A 20,995-nucleotide genomic window follows, 5' to 3' on the forward strand; every position below is an offset into this window, starting at 1 on the left:
AACAGATAAAGCAATAATACAAAGTAAAAAAAAATGCACGTCTAGAGTGTCATTTCACACGCTTGCGCTGGCTATCATCTAGTAAAACTAATATCAATTCTTTGTTCTTTATTCATTGTGTCCAGATTAAATACAATTTGAGTCTGTGAATGATAAAGAAATTCATTAAATAGGCGAAGTGTATTTCAGAATCATTTAGCAAAGAGTGATGGCATTTTCATTATTACAGTGAATTTAATCAGTTGAGTTTTAGATCATAAAAAAAAGAATAATCACTGTTGTTCAAGTGATACATGAACACTTCATTTAAAGAATTTCAAACTCTTGCAATTCTATCTTCCTCAACAGCGTACAAGAAGGGTTCATAAGTACAAGAATTTATATCAAATATTATAGTGCTTGCGGTACTTTCTCGCTGCAACACCTTACGATCGAAGCCTGGATGTGTGAGATCTGTGGATACGTCCTGCGATGATGTATATTTGTGACTAGGTCTTGAATCATCACAGAGACAGTCAATTTTTGGTGTCTCCTTCGTATCTAAGGAAACATGTATTTCCTCTCCTGGTGATGAAAAGTGTTGAGACGTTTTCCTGTTTTGTTACATTTTTTAGTTGCCAGATAACAAGGGTGATAAAAGCTAAAACAAAGAATGAAGACAAGACAGAAACTACAACAGTTACTGCCATAGAACTTCTTTCGGCGGGGTATGGCGTCGTGGTTGGGTATAAGTAGACTCGGTCAGATTTCTGGACAATATCTAAAATTTGAATAAATAAAACTTTTAGTACTTGTACGTTTTTTTCTCACTCTGATAACATCTATTTGTTATATATTAAACTCTTATTTATTTTCTTTATATATATTTTAAGTAGATACATGTAGTAGATTAGTTTTAATTATTATTTGTTTATCTATGTGTATTTTTGGTTGCATACATGAAGAATTGTCACATCCAGTGATGAAATTGCAATCAGATTTAATACAATGACAATTTTTTTGACATTCTTTCCCATAGGTTGGATATCGACATCTGTATACACATCCATCACCAGAATACCCAGTTCTGCAACCAACTGACAAAAAATACATTACATATAAAAAAAAAGTTGACTTTATAAGACTACTTTGTACATTTTACTCTTTTACTCTCTCTCTCTCTCTCTCTCTCTCTCTCTCTCTCTCTCTCTCTCTCTCTCTCTCTCTCTCTCTATAAAACAAACTTATTTTAAAACCTTGATACTGAGATTAAAATTTAATAAATTGGACTCCTCTAAAATTCATTTCAGTTTTATATATAAATATATTTCATTGCCTGTGCACTAGTATACATATTAATGTTCCAAAGTCAATATTTATCATTTAAAATTCAATTATCCATTCACATGTTTACAAAAAAATATCAATGATATATCACTTTGTGAACTTGTATAACTAAATTCTATTGACTATTCTATAAAACCACTATTACTGTAAGCCTTCAAACTTTGTTATCTCTTGGAGATACTACTAAAATACGAAGCCCAGTACTTCTTTCACCAATAGCTTATTAACAATCGTGATCGTACAGTTAAAATTTCAACAATTAAAAGCAGTCCAAATTAAAGAGTCTGCTCAACCTCATTTCACATGGGTATATATAAGATTTTACTTATGATGGACAGTTCTGACTAGTTCGGCCAATTTACGACGATCATGAGTGAACATTTAGTGTTAAAATTAAGATAAATATGTTATTTCTAAATAAAGTAACAACACTTTCAAAACTGCCAATCAAAGAGTACGATGCAGGATTTGAGTCTCCGAGTCCTGAGTCTCGGAGTCCCCTACCTAAGTATAAGGCATCACTTACTCATAATACGTTCATTCATACATGGCATAAAGTTTACAAAGGTTAACTAGCATTACAGGACTAACATGCAATATCAGGGCCTTTATTACGGACACAGGATGCCAAATATGACAATTTGTTGATAACTTGTTTATATATTTTCAGTTTGGATTTTACTGTGCCAGAATCAATTAACCTCATTTAGGACTTAGAGTATTTGGATACAGGCTTTGAATGTCCCGCCTTATTATGACGCATTGCTTGCGTGCAATATTGAAATATTATGTATAAAAATATACATGAGTTAATGGTTTAAAAGATTACATAGAATATGCAATACATGACTCAATATAGAGTACCTGAGCTATTGTTGCAGACACAGAATCGCCAAATATGACACTTATTTATATACCCTCAATTTGTATATTATTCACCTGGTTTCATAACATTAATTAGGAATACTACACAGTGCTACAAGAGTCACATGGTTCATTCTGTTAGATATCATTACCACCATTCAGTGCGCAGTACCTAGGTATACATAAGTATCATAGTGACCAAAATGTAATACTAGCAATTCAAGGTCATACCCTGGCTATCTGTTTACATTACTTTGTATTTTGGAGAGGGTTTTACCTGTTACCTAATTCATCCGTTTGAATTCTCAACGAAATATGTTTGAATTAACGTAGTCAGTCACTAGACTCATCAAAATCATTGTGACGTTTTGCAACTAAATATAATGCCATACGTCGCAAGCAATATTCATATATTTTCCATAGAGTGTTAATGTTTGTTTAACAATTTTCGGTAAAGTATGCACTTTTCAGGTTAATCGGATGTCTTGAATATTATCAATAACGATGATTTGATTGAAAATGTATTTCTATCGTATGTATTTCGTTCTGAATTTATTACCTGGGTTTTCCAAAAAAAAAAAAAAAAAAAAAAAAAAAAAAAAAAAAAAAAACTTAGAGCAAAGCTCGTTGCAAAGCAACGAGTGGGTCTTCCGTTAACGTCGAAAGTAAAGCTGAAAGTTCCTGTAAGAAGCAGAGCTCTTAAACCAATAACAAGAGTAACTAAAATAAATTTTTTTTAAAAAAATCGAATTATTCCTGGTACGACTTAACAAAATCCGAATGATTTTAAGTACGACTTAACAAAAACCTTCCTGATTTCAAGAACGACTTAATAAAAAAAATCAGAATTTGTTCAAGTACAACTTAACAATTATTTTTGGTACGAGTTAATTTTCCTTTGAACATTACACTATTTTTTAAACCAAGAACGCGGAATCAAAATTTCCAGAATAATCAATTTTTAAACCCCAATATCTCTGTAATGCGTCGTTTGATTTTTAAACGAATATCAGTTTCGTATTCAGCATAACCAACTCTACAAACCTCAGAATTATTTTTTATTGAAACGAAAAGTTCGAAAAATTGAAAATTTTAAAACACTTCCGGTTTGGACCGAAAGTGACGGAAACTAAATTCCAGCCTTATGTCAAAAAAAAAACGATCAATGCTTCAACACAGAAAATTCCAAGTATCTATCTTGAAGGATTTTTGAAAAACGCCCTGGACAAAATCACTTTTTTAAAATTTAAAATTTGACGTAACGTAAAAACGGAAGTGACGTTTTAGTTAAAAATATAACATCTTTGAGGCACAATAATGCTACTTAATCCCTGAAAGTTTCATGTAAATCTGTTGAAAACTTTTTGAGATATTAAGCTTTAAAAAAGTCAGAAAAATAAAGAAAAAGAAAAATAATAATTACTAGAGCAAAGCTCGTTGCAAAGCAACGAGTGGGTCTCCCGTTAATGTCGGAAGTAAAGCTGGAAGTTCCTGTAAGAAGCAGAGCTCTTAAACCAGTAACAAAAGAAAGTAAAATAAAAAGATGAAAAAATCGAATTATTCCTCGTACGACTTAACAAAATCCGAATGATTTTAAGTACGACTTAACAAAAACCTTCTTGATTTTAAGAACAACTTAACAAAAAAAAATCCGAATGTGTCTAAGGAAGACTTAACAATTATTTTTGGTACGAGTTAATTTTACTATTAACATTACGCTATTTTTTAAACCAAGGACGCGGAAACAAAATTTCCGGAAAAATCAATTTTTAAACCACGATATCTCTGTAATGCATCGTCCGATTTTCAAACGGATTTCAGTTTCGTATTCAGCATGAACAACTCTACAAACCTTGTAAACATTTAAAATTAAAACGAAAAATTCGAAAATTCGAAAATTTTAAAACACTTCCGGTTTAGACCGGAAGTGACGGAAACTAAATTCCAGCCTTATGTCCAAATAAAAACGAACAATGCTTCAACACAAAAAATTCCAAGTCTCTATCTTGAAGCGTTTTTGAAAAACGCCCTGGACAAAATCACGTTTTTAAAATATAAAAATTGACGTAACGTTGAAACGGAAGTGACGTTGTAGTTGAAAATTGAACATCTTTTAGGGACGATAATGGTACATAATCCCTGAAAGTTTCATGTAAATCTGTTGAAAACTTTTTGAGATATTAAGCTTTAAAAAAGTCAGAAAAATAAAGAAAAAGAATAATAATAACTAGAGCAAAGCTCGTTACAAAGCAACGAGTGGGTCTTCCGTTAATGTCGAGAGTTAAGCTAAATGTTCCTGTACGAATCAGAGTTCTTAACCAATAACAAGAGTTACTAAAATAAAAAGATGAAAAGAATCGAATTATTCCTGGTACGACTTAACAAAACCCGAATGATTTTAAGTACGACTTAAAAAAAACCTTTCCGATTTCAAGAACGACTTAACAAAAAAAATCCAAAAATGTTCAAGTAAGACTTAACAATTATTTTTTGGTACGAGTTAATTTTACGTTGAACATTACGCTATTTTTTAAACCAAGGACGCGGAATCAAAATTTCCGGAAAAATCAAACCCCGATATCTCTGTATTGCATCGTCCGATTTAAAAACGGATTTCAGTTTTGTACTCATCATAAAAATTAGCGTAAGATACGTACGTTTAATTTTTAAAATTGAAAATCATGAAAATTCAAAAAAATTGGTTTTGCTTCCGGTTTCGACCGGAAGTGTCCGAATTAAATTTCCAGCCTTATGTCATAAGTAAAATGGTATTTCTACCTTCTCTGTAAATATCATAGCTTTATCTTAAATCGAAAATGAGAAAAGCTCCGGACAAAATCACTTTTTAAAACGTGAAAAACGTCAATATCTGACGTATTCGATGACGTCATCAAAACGGTTTTTCATATCATAGAGATCTTTTAAAAACACATAAAACCTGTAAATTTCAAAGCAATAGATGCAAGCGTTTTTGAAATATTTGAGTTGGAAAAAAAATAAAAAGAATAATAATAACTAGAGCAAAGCTCGTTGCGAAGCAACGAGTGGGTCTTCCGTTAATGTCGGAAGTAAAGCCGGAAGTTCCTGTAAGAAACAGAGCTCTTAAACCAACAAGAAGAGTAACTAAAATAAAAAGATGAAAAAATTCTGATTTCAAGAACAACATGACCAAAAAAAAAATACGAATTAATTTTACTTTGAACATTACGCTATTTTTTAAACCAAGGACGCGGAATCAAAATTTCCGGAAAAATCAATTTTTAAACCCCGATATCTCTGTAATGCATCTTCCAATTTTCAAACGGATTTCAGATTTTAATTCACCATGGCAAGTTCTATAAGACTGATGTATTGTCTTATTTTGTTCAAAAAAATGAAAATTTCCAAAAATTGAAACTGCTTCCGGTTTTGAGCAAAATTGATGAACAAAATTTTAAACCCCCCAGTACATTATAGAATTGATACATCTATCATCAGTAAAAATTTCAAAGCGATATCTTTAAAGTTTACGGAGATTTCTTCCGGACAAAATCACTTTTTTTAAATTTAAAAATGGCGTCCAAATTTGAACGGAAGTGACGTAAATGCTGAAACTTTCACATCTTTTAGGCACGGTAACTTTACAAAAACTCTGAAAATTTCATTGAAATCGGATGAAAACTTTCCGAGATATAAAGCCGAGAAGGAGTCAGAAAAAAAATAAAAAATAAAACTAGAGCAAAGCTCGTTGCAAAGCAACGAGTGGGTCTTCCGTTAATGTCGGAAGTAAAGCAGGAAGTTCCTTTAAGAAGCAAGCTCTCAAACCAATAACAAGAGTAACTATAATAAAAAAAAATGAAAAAAAACTGAATAATTCTTGGTACGACTTAACAAAATCCGAATGATTTTAAGTACGACTTAACAAAAACCTTTCTGATTTCAAGAACGACTCAACAAAAAAATCCGAATGTGTTACAGTACGACTTAACAATTATTTTTGGTACGAGTTAATTTCGCTTTGAACATTACGCTATTTTTTAAACCAAGGACGCGGAATCAAAATTTCCGGAAAAATCAGTTTTTAAACCCCAATAACTCAATAATGCATCGTCCGATTTTAAAACGGATTTCAGTTTTGAACTTGGCATGAAAATTACTGTAAGACACGTACGTGAAATTTTTAAAATTGAAAAACATGAAAATTCAAAAAAATTGGTTTTGCTTCCAGTTTCGACCGGAAGTGTCCAAATTGAGTTTCCAGCCTTATGTCATAAGTTAAACGGTAGTTCTACCTTCTCTGTAAATCTCATACCTTTATCTTAAATCAAAAATGAGAAATGCTCCGGACAAAATCACTTTTTTAAACGTAAAAAACGTTAATATCTGACGAATTTGATGACGTCATCAATTTTTTTTTTTAAATCATAGAGATCTTTTGGATACACATTAAACCTGAAAATTTCAAAACAATCGATGCAAGCGTTTTTGAAATATTTGAGTTGGAAAAAAAATAAAAAGAACTAGACACGATCTCGTTGCGAGCAACGAGGAGGTCTTCCGTCCGATTTTTAGAAGGTGAAATGACGTCATCGACTTTAATTATCGACAACAAAACATGATATGGAAATAGGGGCGAAGAACTAATGCTTTCCTGTAATGCTTTTTATAAGTTCTTTTATGTTGCTTTTTCAAATAGAAAAAATTTTTCCAATTGAAATATAAACTTTTTAACTCTGGCCCCTAATATCCCTAGTTAGGTAACGCATGAGAAAATCATTATATTGTTGGGATATATAAACGTATTATACATAAAGTCTGTCCCAAGATATTTTTGCCACACATTTTCTCAAATTATTCGATATTTGTAAATATCTCTTGATTCAGACGAGGTTCATTCGATAGTATGAAAAAATCCCAAGATTTCCCTTTTGTAACGTCCCCTCTAGCTTGTCAGGTTTCAATACACGGCTTAAAAAAAATGTCTACGGGGATTTTGCATTGCATCGGCCATTATAAAGCCCGGATGAAAACGTTGAAAAATTGTGCTAGATATTCCGTGAGACTTCCGAATTGAGAAAAGATGTAAACATTCCCCATTATAAATCTCCGTAGGAAATCTGTTTTTGATCCTGTGAATGTTTACGAAGGAAAAATAGTAATTTCTGAATGAAGTTTGACCCCCTAAAAAACGTTAATACCTAATTACGTAACACATGATAAAATCAATAGATTTCTTGGATACATAACAGTTGAGATCGACACAAAATTTAAAATTTTGATTAATTCATGTGATTTTGAATGACCATAGTTGTAAATGGAATTGTAGATCATTTTGGAGAATAAGCGGGTATTTAACATAATTAATGCACATGATCATGCACATGACAAATAAAGTGTCTTACACGTGTAAATCTTAATGTAAAAGCTGCTTGGTCCAATTTTCAATAAAATAATTGTATGCTTTTAAACGATGGTTATGCTAAGTATGTGTGCAATAATATACGTTGCAGTAGTTTTCCCGGTCAATTAAGCCATATTTAAATAAAAAAAATTATGTACATGTTGAAACTCGTTGAATCCGGATATTGTGTATTACGGCATGCTGCCCAATCCGGCGACATTATTCAGCCCCTTGGCCCTTGACATTTTCCCATCATTTTTGTTTTTAAAAAATTGTGCAATCCCGATCCTGTCTATTCTGTAAACCGGCGAAATGAAAAAACATACTGCTTATAATTAGTGAGAGTTATCTCCCGTAGTCCGTCTACTTATCGATCGGTCGGCCTTCTGCGAGATATTTTAAATGCTCAATTATCGACCAATTTTACTGTCGTTGCTATTGATTTAAATAACTGTAAATATAGATCCAAACTAGCAACTCATTTCAGTTAATACCGTAAAGTCTTGTTATGAATTGCAAAAATTAGATAATTAGATTATAATTCACCCCATTTTTTCAGGCCGTGATTCAGGATACTGTGAGAGTAAGACTGCCGATATTGTCTGTTATCCCCGTTGTATGGCTACACGTACAGAGTTGCATATTATTCTAGATCTGTCAAAATGCTATTTTTTTTAAAATAAAATTCTCATTATATTAATATTCATCCATTGTTTCCCTGTATCATAACAGTTCTCGCCATCAGGTGTTTCAGCCACCTGTTGACTTGTTAATGTTTTGTTTAACAATTTACGGTTAAGCATGCACTTTACAGGTAGATCGGATGTTTGAAAAATTATCAATAACGATGATTTGATTCAAAAAGTATTTCCATCGTATGTATTCCGTTATGGATTTATTGTTTCAAAAAAATAATTTAAAATGAAAATTGGTACCGTATAGATAAGATCGATGAAATCTAATATATTTCAGAACAATTGAAAATTTTACAAGAATACACGATTCAGGACCTACTGCATTAAATACTAAAATTAATTTCAAACAATGTCCTCTAAACCGGATGTTGCCTAATCCGGCCATTTTTTTTCAGAACCACCCTCCGCCGGATTAGACAATTTTTGGTGTATATCCACAAAATAATCGACATAAAAGGGTTTTGCGTTATTTCGCCTCGTGTTTAAACTGGCCCCTTACGTTGAAGCTAACATGATTGTATTACGACTTTGACATCTGTCTTTTTTATATAATCTATTATAACATATGAAATATACAGCATGACTATTTAAACAAAAATAAAGCAGTGTACATTTGTTCATTAATAGGTTTTATGTTTACATTGTTTATAATCATTGCAAAACATGCAGGATGAATAAACACAATCACTCGAAGGATGAAACCCAACGGTTTCCTTTTTTAAACATTCCAATGATGTATTTTGAGGGGGTTTTTGTATGCCCAAAATTTATTTTTATTTACTTTGAATATTTCTAACGTTGAAGGGAGAGCAATTCCGTGTAAATACATCTATAACTTTGTAAGATCATTCATTTGGTTTGCAAGGAAAATTATATGATACTGTAATGGCCGACAAATCGGAACATGCAGCTTAAAGAAATTTCTCAACATTTTATACCTCGAAACGTTATTTCAAATCAGGCACCAAACAATAAAGGGAAATGGAAATATTCGGCGGATATAAACGTTAAAGTATTCTTATGATAAAAAATTGTATTTTTGGCAAACATAGATTAATCATTTTTTATCTCCTACAAGATATAATCGCACCTGTGTTTTCTATCCATCTCTTTTAAACTCTTTTTAGCCAAACCTGTAAAAATTCGTGGTCGTTTCACCGTCTTGTTGTAAACCCCGCTGAAATGACTACAATCGATTCGCTGTTGAACGAAAGACTCGACTAGAAAAACTTGCTGCATGGGCCGTCTAACATTATTAATTTTAATGATGAATTCAGAAACTTATAGATTTCAAAAAGTGTCATTTTTTGTTAAGTTACAGGAACATTGTCATTCATGCACATAAATTTGTACAAAATAAGTTATATGTTATTCAACCAGTGTTTGAAATTTAAGACCGTTCTTGAAATATTTGGGAAAGAAATTTTAGGGGTCATCCTTTCATCTTTTTATCGGGCCCGTGTAACAAAATTTGAGCCATTTCCGAATAACTGTGTGCACAAAAATCGTATATTAAAAGAATGCAGGTAACGGGAGCTTTTAACAGGGGAGCAGGGAGTGCTTTAAAATTCATATTGACATGTATTAATTTACCGTGTAAAATTATCAATCATAGGCATTAGATAACTGCTATTGCCTGATTGGCGAATTTGATTTGCCTATTGACTCCATGACATCTACAATTTCGCTTAGTTAAACGATAACATTTTTAAAAAAAACATATATAAGCATGTACTCCAACCAAGTGTTGTACTTTACAGAACGTTTAAAAAATTACGCGATTGCCGAGCGCTTCTTTTTTGGGAAAAATAGTCCTAATCAGACAGCAAATACATAATACAGCATACAGACGGTTTTATTAATATATATATATAATTTATGTATTAACTATTTAAGTGTGCTTGAATATGCAAATTTTAAAGCCAATTCGATTTGTATTAGATAATTAATCTACTAAGTAGTATTTTTAACCATGTGTTCTCTACTCGATTTTTAACTATCCGAATACAATCAAAATATTTACAATGAATGCACATGTACATAAACTTTTAATAACTCACATATTCTTTCAGAATCAAAAATAAAAATAAAATTTGATTAATAATAAATTAATAAAATCAGCAATGAGTATGCTTTTTAATGAATCTGACCACCATTGAGAAGAGGTTATTATACCAATATTGTGACCCTTATTATTTTACGGCCTGAATGTAAATAATTTTTCAACTTCTATAAAATGGTTAGTTTTATCGTGCCCGCACCTACCGCAAGCATGTAAAGTTGTACTTCTTAAGCTGCCTTATCTCGAACGCTTTTTAAATATATTTCAACTTTTACTTACTACATCCTGCTTAACTCTCTCTCTCTCTCTCTCTCTCTCTCTCTCTCTCTCTCTCTCTCTCTCTCAACTCATAAAAAATTCTAATACTTTGTTAGACAAATGAAGAATCACATTATCATAGATTACAGATACTTATGTGAATATCGCCAATATTTTGTTGAAATTGTAAAACGTATTATATTAATTGATGGCAGATTTTTTCCTTTATTTTACGAACTATGATTTAAATCAATGGTTTGATGCATCGTTAACCGATATCATTGGAAATGAAAATAACAACGAATCAAAGAGCATTGAAATGTGTGATAACTTATAAACACGAGAAGCATGTGTCCTACAGCGAATCGGCTGTCCACTAGCGCGGCTTCTCCTTGGCCCGTGTGATGAAAATGTACACTCAACGTGGTGGGTTTGAAATGTTTGCAGTTTGATAACTAAATTTTATTTTCCAACAATAAAACTATTTCATGACATAGACAAGATCACAAAGAACGCCCCTTGTTCAATGACAGTCATACAATCTATTTTTTTTTTATTACGAGAGCAAAAAAGCAATACTTCGTAGGTAATGGTATAATCTTTTTCCATTCACTCTTTAATATCGTTTAAATCTGAATTCTTTGTGTTTGCAGCAAAATAAATAAACCCGTGTGTGTATTACAGTAAGGCGCATATCTTGTGTATTGGATAACGGTAGACCGCTCGCTAGTCCAGCCGCTACCCATTTCCTCGGCCGCGGGCAAGGATCGGATACTTATAATTGTTTACATACATGAAGCTCGGAAAACAGCTAGCTAGATTTTAAATGTGACTCAAATACATTGCATAGAAGTAATTCTTTTACCCATAATGTGTTTCCCCTGAAAAGAATTAAAATGTTTCAACACTTTCCGAATGCAAGCTAGTACACTGTCTATGGTAGTAGGTAAAGGTATAATCTTTTTTTATTTACTATTAAAATCACTAAAATCGGAAGTTTTGTGTTTGCAGCTACATATAAAAATTCATGTGTGCATTACAGCAAGACACAAATCTTGTGTATTTGATAACGGCAGACCCGCTCGCTAGTCCAGTCGTGACCTACTTCCTCGGCTGCGGGCAAGGGTGGATACGTAACTGTTCACATACACAGCTCGGAATACAGCTAGATTTAAAATGCGACTCAAATGAATTGCATAGAAACAGTTCTTTCATCCATAATGTGTTTCACTAGAAAATAACTAAAATGTTTAAACACTTTCCGTATGTAAACTGGTACCCTTTATATCAGTTATACGCACAAATACCCCGTTTACTTGCCAAATAAAACACAAATACATGGTAACAAGTCTGGCTTTTTACACTCATATTACGCAATACCAGTACAAAATAGTATTGTTACGACATTAATAAGATCATAATGAACAACTTTTGCAGCGACAGCCATATTGAAATCTTAACCAATTTTGAGTTATAAAGTGAAAACTTTGAAGGGTTCTAGGCCCTTAATTTGAGGGGCCAGCCCCTTTTTCTAGATGTCAAAGAAAAGATCTTGTAAATATAAATTTGTTTTCTTCTACATGTCTTAACAAAATATTTGTGAGAAAAAAGATAATCTAAGAAAACCAGGCAAAATCACAACACTTTTTTAATCTCATTTTTCGAGCCCTACCGAGCTTTAGCGCCTTTTGTGCCTGAAAGTGATTAATGCCTTATTACATATCTACAATCTTTTGTCTATCATTCCTGAAAATTTGAACTAAATATCTTTTATAGTTTTTCATAACTCTCTTGGACAAGCTGTCCCTCTGAAAATCAAGAAAACGTCGATATTTCAAAAGTGGAAATGACGTCATCAACCAAAAAAATTTCCGATCAAGTTTAAATTAATATCAATAAGATCTGAAAATTTTATCAAAATTGATCAAAGAGTTTCTGAGTAATCGCTGACACAAAATCGGTAAGAAAAAAAAAGGAGAAGAATGAGAAAAAAAAACCGAAGAAAAACAATAAGGTCTTCCGTTGGAAACGGAAGACCTTAATAATAATAATAAGAATAAGAAAAAAAAGAAACCGTAGAAAAACAAAAGGGTCTTCCGTTGAAAACGGAAGACCCTAATTAAGATAAGAAGATGAAAAAAAATCGAATTATTCCTGGTACGACTTAACAAAATCCGAATAATTTTAAGTACGAATTAACAAAAACCTTTCTGATTTCAAGAACGACTTAACAAAAAAAAAAATACCGAATGAATTCAAGTACGACTTAACAATTATTTTTGGTACGAGTTAATTTTACTTTGAACATTACACTATTTTTTAAACCAAGGACGCGGAATTAAAATTTCCGAAAAAATCAATTTTTAAACCCCGATATCTCTGTAATGCATCGTCCGATTTTCAAACGAATTTCAAATTTAAATTCACCATGGCAAGTTCTATAAGACTGTGGTATTGTCTTATTTTGATCAAAAAATGAAAATTTACAAAAACTGGAACTACTTCCGGTTTTGAGCAAAATCGGTAAATAAAATTTTAAACCCCCCAGTACATCATAGAATTGATACATCTATCATCAGTTAACATTTCGAAGCGATATCTTTAAAGTTTTTGGAGAAATCCTCCGGACAAAATCACTTTTTTAAACATTAAAAATGGCCGTCAAGCTTGAACGGAAGTGACGTAAATGCTGAAACTTTAACACCGTTGAGGCATGATAACTTTACAAAAGCTCTGAGAATTTCATGGAAATCGGACGAAAACTTTTTGAGATATAAAGCCGAGAAGGAGTCAGAAAAAAAATAAAAAATAAAATAATAATAAAAAGAAACCGAAGAAAAACAAGAGGGTCTTCCGTTGGAAACGGAACACCCTAATAATAATAAAAAGAAACCGAAGAAAAACAAGAGGGTCTTCCGTTGGAAACGGAAGACCCTAATAAGAATAAGAATAAAAAGAAACAGTAGAAAAACAAAAGGGTCTTCCGTTGGAATCGGAAGACCCTAATAACTAGAGCAAAGCTCGTTGCAAAGCAACGAGTGGGTCTTCCGTTAATGTCGGAAGTAAAGCTAGAAGTTCCTGTAAGAAGCAGAGCTCCTAAACCAATAACAAAAGTAACTAAAATAAAAAGATGAAAAAAAATCGAATTATTTCTGGTACGACTTAACAAAATCCGAATGATTTAGGTACGACTTAACAAAAACCTTTCCGATTTCAAGAACGAGTTTACCAAAAAAAAATCCGAATGTGATCAAGTACGACTTAACAATTATTTTTGGTACGAGTTAATTTTACTTTGAATATAACGCTATTTTTTAAACCAAGGACGTGGAATCAAAATTTCCGGAAAAATCAATTTTTAAACCCCGATATCTCTGTAATGCATCGTCCGATTCGAAAAAGGATTTCAGTTTTGAACTCAGCATGAAAAATACTGTAAGATACGTACGTAAAAGTTTTAAAATTGAAAAACATGAAAATTCAAAAAAATTGGTTTTGCTTCCGGTTTCGACCGGAAGTGTCCGAATTGAGTTTCCAGCCCTATGTCATAAGTAAAACGATAGTTCTACCTTCTCTGTAAATCTCATAGCTTTACCTTAAATCAAAAATGAGAAAAGCTCCGGACAAAATCACTTTTTAAAACGTGAAAAACGTCAATATCTGACGAAATTGATGACGTCATCAAATAATTTTTTCATATCATAGAGATCTTTCAAATACACATTAAACCTGCAAATTTCAAAACAATCGATGGAAGCGTTTTTGAAATATTTGAGTTGGAAAAAAAATAAAAAGAACTAGAGCAAAGCTCGTTGCAAAGCAACGAGTGGGTCTTCCGTTAATGTCGGAAGTAAAGCTGGAAGTTCCTGTAAGAAGCACAGCTCTTTAACTAATAACAAGAGTAACTAAAATAAAAAGATGAAAAAAATCGAATATTCTTGGTACGACTTAACAAAATACGAATGATTTTAAGTACGACTTAACAAAAACCTTTGCGATTTTAAGAACGACTTAACAAAAAAAAATTCGAATGTGTTCAAATACGACTTAACAATTATTTTTGGTACGAGTTAATTTTACATTGAACATTACGCTATTTTTTAAACCAAGGACGCGGAATTAAAATTTCCGGAAAAATTAATTTTTAAACCCCGATATCTCAGTAATGCATCAACTGATTTTCAAACGGATTTCAGTTTCGTATTTAGCGTAACCAACTCTACAAATCTCGTGAACATTTGAAATTAAAACGAAAAATTCGAAAATTCGAAAATTTTAAAACACTTCCGGTTTGGACCGGAAGTGACGGAAACTAAATTCCAGCCTTATGTCCAAATAAAAACGATCAATGCTTCAACACAGAAAATTCCAAGTCTCTATCTTGAAGCATTTTTGAAAAACGCCCTGGACAAAATCACTTTTTTTAAATTAAAAAATTGACGTAACGTAAAAACGGAAGTGACGTTGTAGTTACAAATTTAACACCTATAAGGGACAGTGATACTCCATAATCCCTGAAAATTTCATGTGAATCCGTTGAAAACTTTTTGAGATATTAAGCTTTAAAAAAGTCAGAAAAATAAAGAAAAAGAATAATAATAATAATAATAATAACTAGAGCAAAGCTCGTTGCAAAGCAACGAGTGGGTCTTCCGTTAATGTCGGAAGTAAAGCTGGAAGTTCCTGTAAGAAGCAGAGCTCTTTAACCAATTACAAGAGTAACTTAAATAAAAAGATGATAAAAATCGAATTATTCCTGGTACGACTTAACAAAATACGAATGATTTTAAGTACGACTTCACAAAAACCTTTCCGATTTCAAAAACATCTTAACAAAAAAATCCGAATGTCTTACAGTACGACTTAACAATTATTTATGTTACGAGTTAATTTTACTTTGAACTTTACGCTATTTTTTAAACCAAGAACGCGGAAACAAAATTTCCGGAAAAATCAATTTTTGAACCCAGATATCTCTGTAGTGCATCGTTTGATTTTAAAACGGATTTCAGATTCGTGTTCATCATAACAAACTCTACAAACCTCGTAAACATTTTAAATTAAAACGAAAAATTCGAAAATTCGAAAATTTTAAAACACTTCCGGTTTAGACCGGAAGTGACGGAAACTAATTTCCAGTCTTATGTCCAAATAAAAACGATCATTGCTTCAACACAGAAAATTCCAAGTCTTTATCTTGAACCGTTTTTGAAAAACGCCCTGGACAAAATTACTTTTTTAAAATTTAAAAATTGACGTAACGTAAAAACGGAAGTGACGTTGTATTTGAAAATTTTAAAACTTTGAGGCACAATAATGCTTCATAATCCCTGAAAGTTTCATGTAAATCTGTTGAAAACTTTTTGAGATATTAAGCTTTGAAAAAGTCAGAAAAATAAAGAAAAAGAAAAATAATAATAACTAGAGCAAAGCTCGTTGCAAAGCAACGAGTGGGTCTTCCGTTAATGTCGGAAGTAAAGCTGGAAGTTCCTGTAAGAAGCAGAGCTCTAAAACCAATAACAAGAGTAACAAAAATAAAAAGATGAAAAAAATCGAATATTCCTGGTACGACTTGACAAAATACGAATGATTTTAAGTACGACTTAACAAAAACCTTCTTGATTTTAAGAACAACTTAACAAAAAAAATCCGAATGTGTCTAAGTAAGACTTAACAATTATTTTTGGTACAAGTTAATTTTACTTTGAACATTACGCTATTTTTCAAACCAAGGACGCGGAATCAAAATTTCCGGAAAAATCAATTTTTAAACCCCGATATCTCTGTAATGCATCGTCCGATTTTCAAACGGATTTCAGTTTTGTATTCAGCATGACCAATTCTACAAACCTCATAAACATTTGAAATTAAAACGAAAAATTCGAAATTTCGAAAATTTTAAAACACTTCCGGTTTGGACCGGAACTGACGGAAACTAAATTCCAGCCTTATGTCCAAATAAAAACGATCAATGCTTCAACACAGAAAATTCCAAGTCTCCATCTTAAAGCGTTTTTGAAAAAGCCCTGGACAAAATCACTTTTTTTAAATTTAAAAATTGACGTAGCGTAAAAACGAAAGTGACGTTGTAGTTAAAAATTTAACATCTTTGAGGGACGATGATGTCACATAATCCCTGAAAGTTTCATGTAAATCTGTTGAAAACTTTTTGAGATATTAAGCTTTAAAAAAGTCAGAAAAATAAAGAAAAAGAATAATAATAATAATAATAAAAAGAAACAATAGAATAACAAGAGGGTCTTCCGTTGGAAACGGAAGACCCTAATGAAAAAGAAACAATAGAATAACAAGAGGGTCTTCCGTTGAAAGACCCTAAAAAGAAACTAGAGCAAAGCTCGTTGCAAAGCAACGAGTGGGTCTTCCGTTAATGTCGGAAGTAAAGCTGAAAGTTCCTGTAAGAAGCAGAGCTCTTAAACCAGTAACAAGAGAAAGTAAAATAAAAAGATGAAAAAATCGAATAATTCCTGGTACGACTTAACAAAATCCGAATGATTTTAAGTACGACTTAACAAAAACCTTCTTGATTTTAAGAACAACTTAACAAAAAAAATCCGAATGTGTCTAAGTAAGACTTAACAATTATTTTTGGTACGAGTTAATTTTACTATTAACATTACGCTATTTTTTAAACCAAGGACGCGGAAACAAAATTTCCGGAAAAATCAATTTTTAAACCCCGATATCTCTGTAATGCATCGTCCGATTTTCAAACGTTTTTCAGTTTCGTATTCAGCATGACCAACTCTACAAACCTCGTAAACATTTAAAATTTAAACGAAAAATTCGAAAATTCGAAAATTTTAAAACACTTCCGGTTTAGACCGGAAGTGACGGAAACTAAATTCCAGCCTTATGTCCAAATAAAAACGATCAATGCTTCAACACAGAAAATTCCAAGTCTGTATCTTGAAGCGTTTTTGAAAAACGCCCTGGACAAAATCACGTTTTTAAAATATAAAAATTGACGTAACGTTGAAACGGAAGTGACGTTGTAGTTGAAAATTGAACATCTTTTAGGGACGATAATGGTACATAATCCCTGAAAGTTTCATGTAAATCTGTTGAAAACTTTTTGAGATATTAAGCTTTAAAAAAGTCAGAAAAATAAAGAAAAAGAATAATAATAACTAGAGCAAAGCTCGTTACAAAGCAACGAGTGGGTCTTCCGTTAATGTCGAGAGTTAAGCTAAATGTTCCTGTACGAATCAGAGTTCTTAACCAATAACAAGAGTTACTAAAATAAAAAGATGAAAAGAATCGAATTATTCCTGGTACGACTTAACAAAACCCGAATGATTTTAAGTACGACTTAAAAAAAACCTTTCCGATTTCAAGAACGACTTAACAAAAAAAATCCAAAAATGTTCAAGTAAGACTTAACAATTATTTTTTGGTACGAGTTAATTTTACGTTGAACATTACGCTATTTTTTAAACCAAGGACGCGGAATCAAAATTTCCGGAAAAATCAAACCCCGATATCTCTGTATTGCATCGTCCGATTTAAAAACGGATTTCAGTTTTGTACTCATCATAAAAATTAGCGTAAGATACGTACGTTTAATTTTTAAAATTGAAAATCATGAAAATTCAAAAAAATTGGTTTTGCTTCCGGTTTCGACCGGAAGTGTCCGAATTAAATTTCCAGCCTTATGTCATAAGTAAAATGGTATTTCTACCTTCTCTGTAAATATCATAGCTTTATCTTAAATCGAAAATGAGAAAAGCTCCGGACAAAATCACTTTTTAAAACGTGAAAAACGTCAATATCTGACGTATTCGATGACGTCATCAAAACGGTTTTTCATATCATAGAGATCTTTTAAAAACACATAAAACCTGTAAATTTCAAAGCAATAGATGCAAGCGTTTTTGAAATATTTGAGTTGGAAAAAAAATAAAAAGAATAATAATAACTAGAGCAAAGCTCGTTGCGAAGCAACGAGTGGGTCTTCCGTTAATGTCGGAAGTAAAGCCGGAAGTTCCTGTAAGAAACAGAGCTCTTAAACCAACAAGAAGAGTAACTAAAATAAAAAGATGAAAAAATTCTGATTTCAAGAACAACATGACCAAAAAAAAAATACGAATTAATTTTACTTTGAACATTACGCTATTTTTTAAACCAAGGACGCGGAATCAAAATTTCCGGAAAAATCAATTTTTAAACCCCGATATCTCTGTAATGCATCTTCCAATTTTCAAACGGATTTCAGATTTTAATTCACCATGGCAAGTTCTATAAGACTGATGTATTGTCTTATTTTGTTCAAAAAAATGAAAATTTCCAAAAATTGAAACTGCTTCCGGTTTTGAGCAAAATTGATGAACAAAATTTTAAACCCCCCAGTACATTATAGAATTGATACATCTATCATCAGTAAAAATTTCAAAGCGATATCTTTAAAGTTTACGGAGATTTCTTCCGGACAAAATCACTTTTTTTAAATTTAAAAATGGCGTCCAAATTTGAACGGAAGTGACGTAAATGCTGAAACTTTCACATCTTTTAGGCACGGTAACTTTACAAAAACTCTGAAAATTTCATTGAAATCGGATGAAAACTTTCCGAGATATAAAGCCGAGAAGGAGTCAGAAAAAAAATAAAAAATAAAATAATAATAAAAAGAAACAGAAGAAAAACAAGAGGGTCTTCCGTTGGAAACGGAAGACCCTAATAAGAATAAGAATAAAAAGAAACAGTAGAAAAACAAAAGGGTCTTCCGTTGGAAACGGAAGACCCTAATAACTAGAGCAAAGCTCGTTGCAAAGCAACGAGTGGGTCTTCCGTTAATGTCAGAAGTAAAGCTAGAAGTTCCTGTAAGAAGCAGAGCTCCTAAACCAATAACAAAAGTAACTAAAATAAAAAGATGAAAAAAAATCGAATTATTTCTGGTACGACTTAACAAAATCCGAATGATTTAGGTACGACTTAACAAAAACCTTTCCGATTTCAAGAACGAGTTTACCAAAAAAAAATCCGAATGTGATCAAGTACGACTTAACAATTATTTTTGGTACGAGTTAATTTTACTTTGAATATAACGCTATTTTTTAAACCAAGGACGTGGAATCAAAATTTCCGGAAAAATCAATTTTTAAACCCCGATATCTCTGTAATGCATCGTCCGATTCGAAAAAGGATTTCAGTTTTGAACTCAGCATGAAAAATACTGTAAGATACGTACGTAAAAGTTTTAAAATTGAAAAACATGAAAATTCAAAAAAATTGGTTTTGCTTCCGGTTTCGACCGGAAGTGTCCGAATTGAGTTTCCAGCCCTATGTCATAAGTAAAACGATAGTTCTACCTTCTCTGTAAATCTCATAGCTTTACCTTAAATCAAAAATGAGAAAAGCTCCGGACAAAATCACTTTTTAAAACGTGAAAAACGTCAATATCTGACGAAATTGATGACGTCATCAAATAATTTTTTCATATCATAGAGATCTTTCAAATACACATTAAACCTGCAAATTTCAAAACAATCGATGGAAGCGTTTTTGAAATATTTGAGTTGGAAAAAAAATAAAAAGAACTAGAGCAAAGCTCGTTGCAAAGCAACGAGTGGGTCTTCCGTTAATGTCGGAAGTAAAGCTGGAAGTTCCTGTAAGAAGCACAGCTCTTTAACTAATAACAAGAGTAACTAAAATAAAAAGATGAAAAAAATCGAATATTCTTGGTACGACTTAACAAAATACGAATGATTTTAAGTACGACTTAACAAAAACCTTTGCGATTTTAGGAACGACTTAACAAAAAAAAATTCGAATGTGTTCAAATACGACTTAACAATTATTTTTGGTACGAGTTAATTTTACATTGAACATTACGCTATTTTTTAAACCAAGGACGCGGAATTAAAATTTCCGGAAAAATTAATTTTTAAACCCCGATATCTCAGTAATGCATCAACTGATTTTCAAACGGATTTCAGTTTCGTATTTAGCGTAACCAACTCTACAAATCTCGTGAACATTTGAAATTAAAACGAAAAATTCGAAAATTCGAAAATTTTAAAACACTTCCGGTTTGGACCGGAAGTGACGGAAACTAAATTCCAGCCTTATGTCCAAATAAAAACGATCAATGCTTCAACACAGAAAATTCCAAGTCTCTATCTTGAAGCATTTTTGAAAAACGCCCTGGACAAAATCACTTTTTTTAAATTAAAAAATTGACGTAACGTAAAAACGGAAGTGACGTTGTAGTTACAAATTTAACACCTATAAGGGACAGTGATACTCCATAATCCCTGAAAATTTCATGTGAATCCGTTGAAAACTTTTTGAGATATTAAGCTTTAAAAAAGTCAGAAAAATAAAGAAAAAGAATAATAATAATAATAATAATAACTAGAGCAAAGCTCGTTGCAAAGCAACGAGTGGGTCTTC

The 20,995-nt window shown here is 31.9% G+C and overlaps 1 pseudogene; it reads right to left on the reverse strand.

Annotated features, from left to right (window-relative positions):
- Nucleotides 1-316: 316 nt before the first annotated feature.
- LOC128183957 (uncharacterized) overlaps nucleotides 317-20,995 on the reverse strand; it is a 442,412-nt pseudogene continuing 421,733 nt past the window's right edge.

This window comes from Crassostrea angulata, chromosome 5 (genome assembly GCF_025612915.1).
Source record: "Crassostrea angulata isolate pt1a10 chromosome 5, ASM2561291v2, whole genome shotgun sequence".
Taxonomy (NCBI): Eukaryota; Metazoa; Mollusca; class Bivalvia; order Ostreida; family Ostreidae; genus Magallana; species Magallana angulata.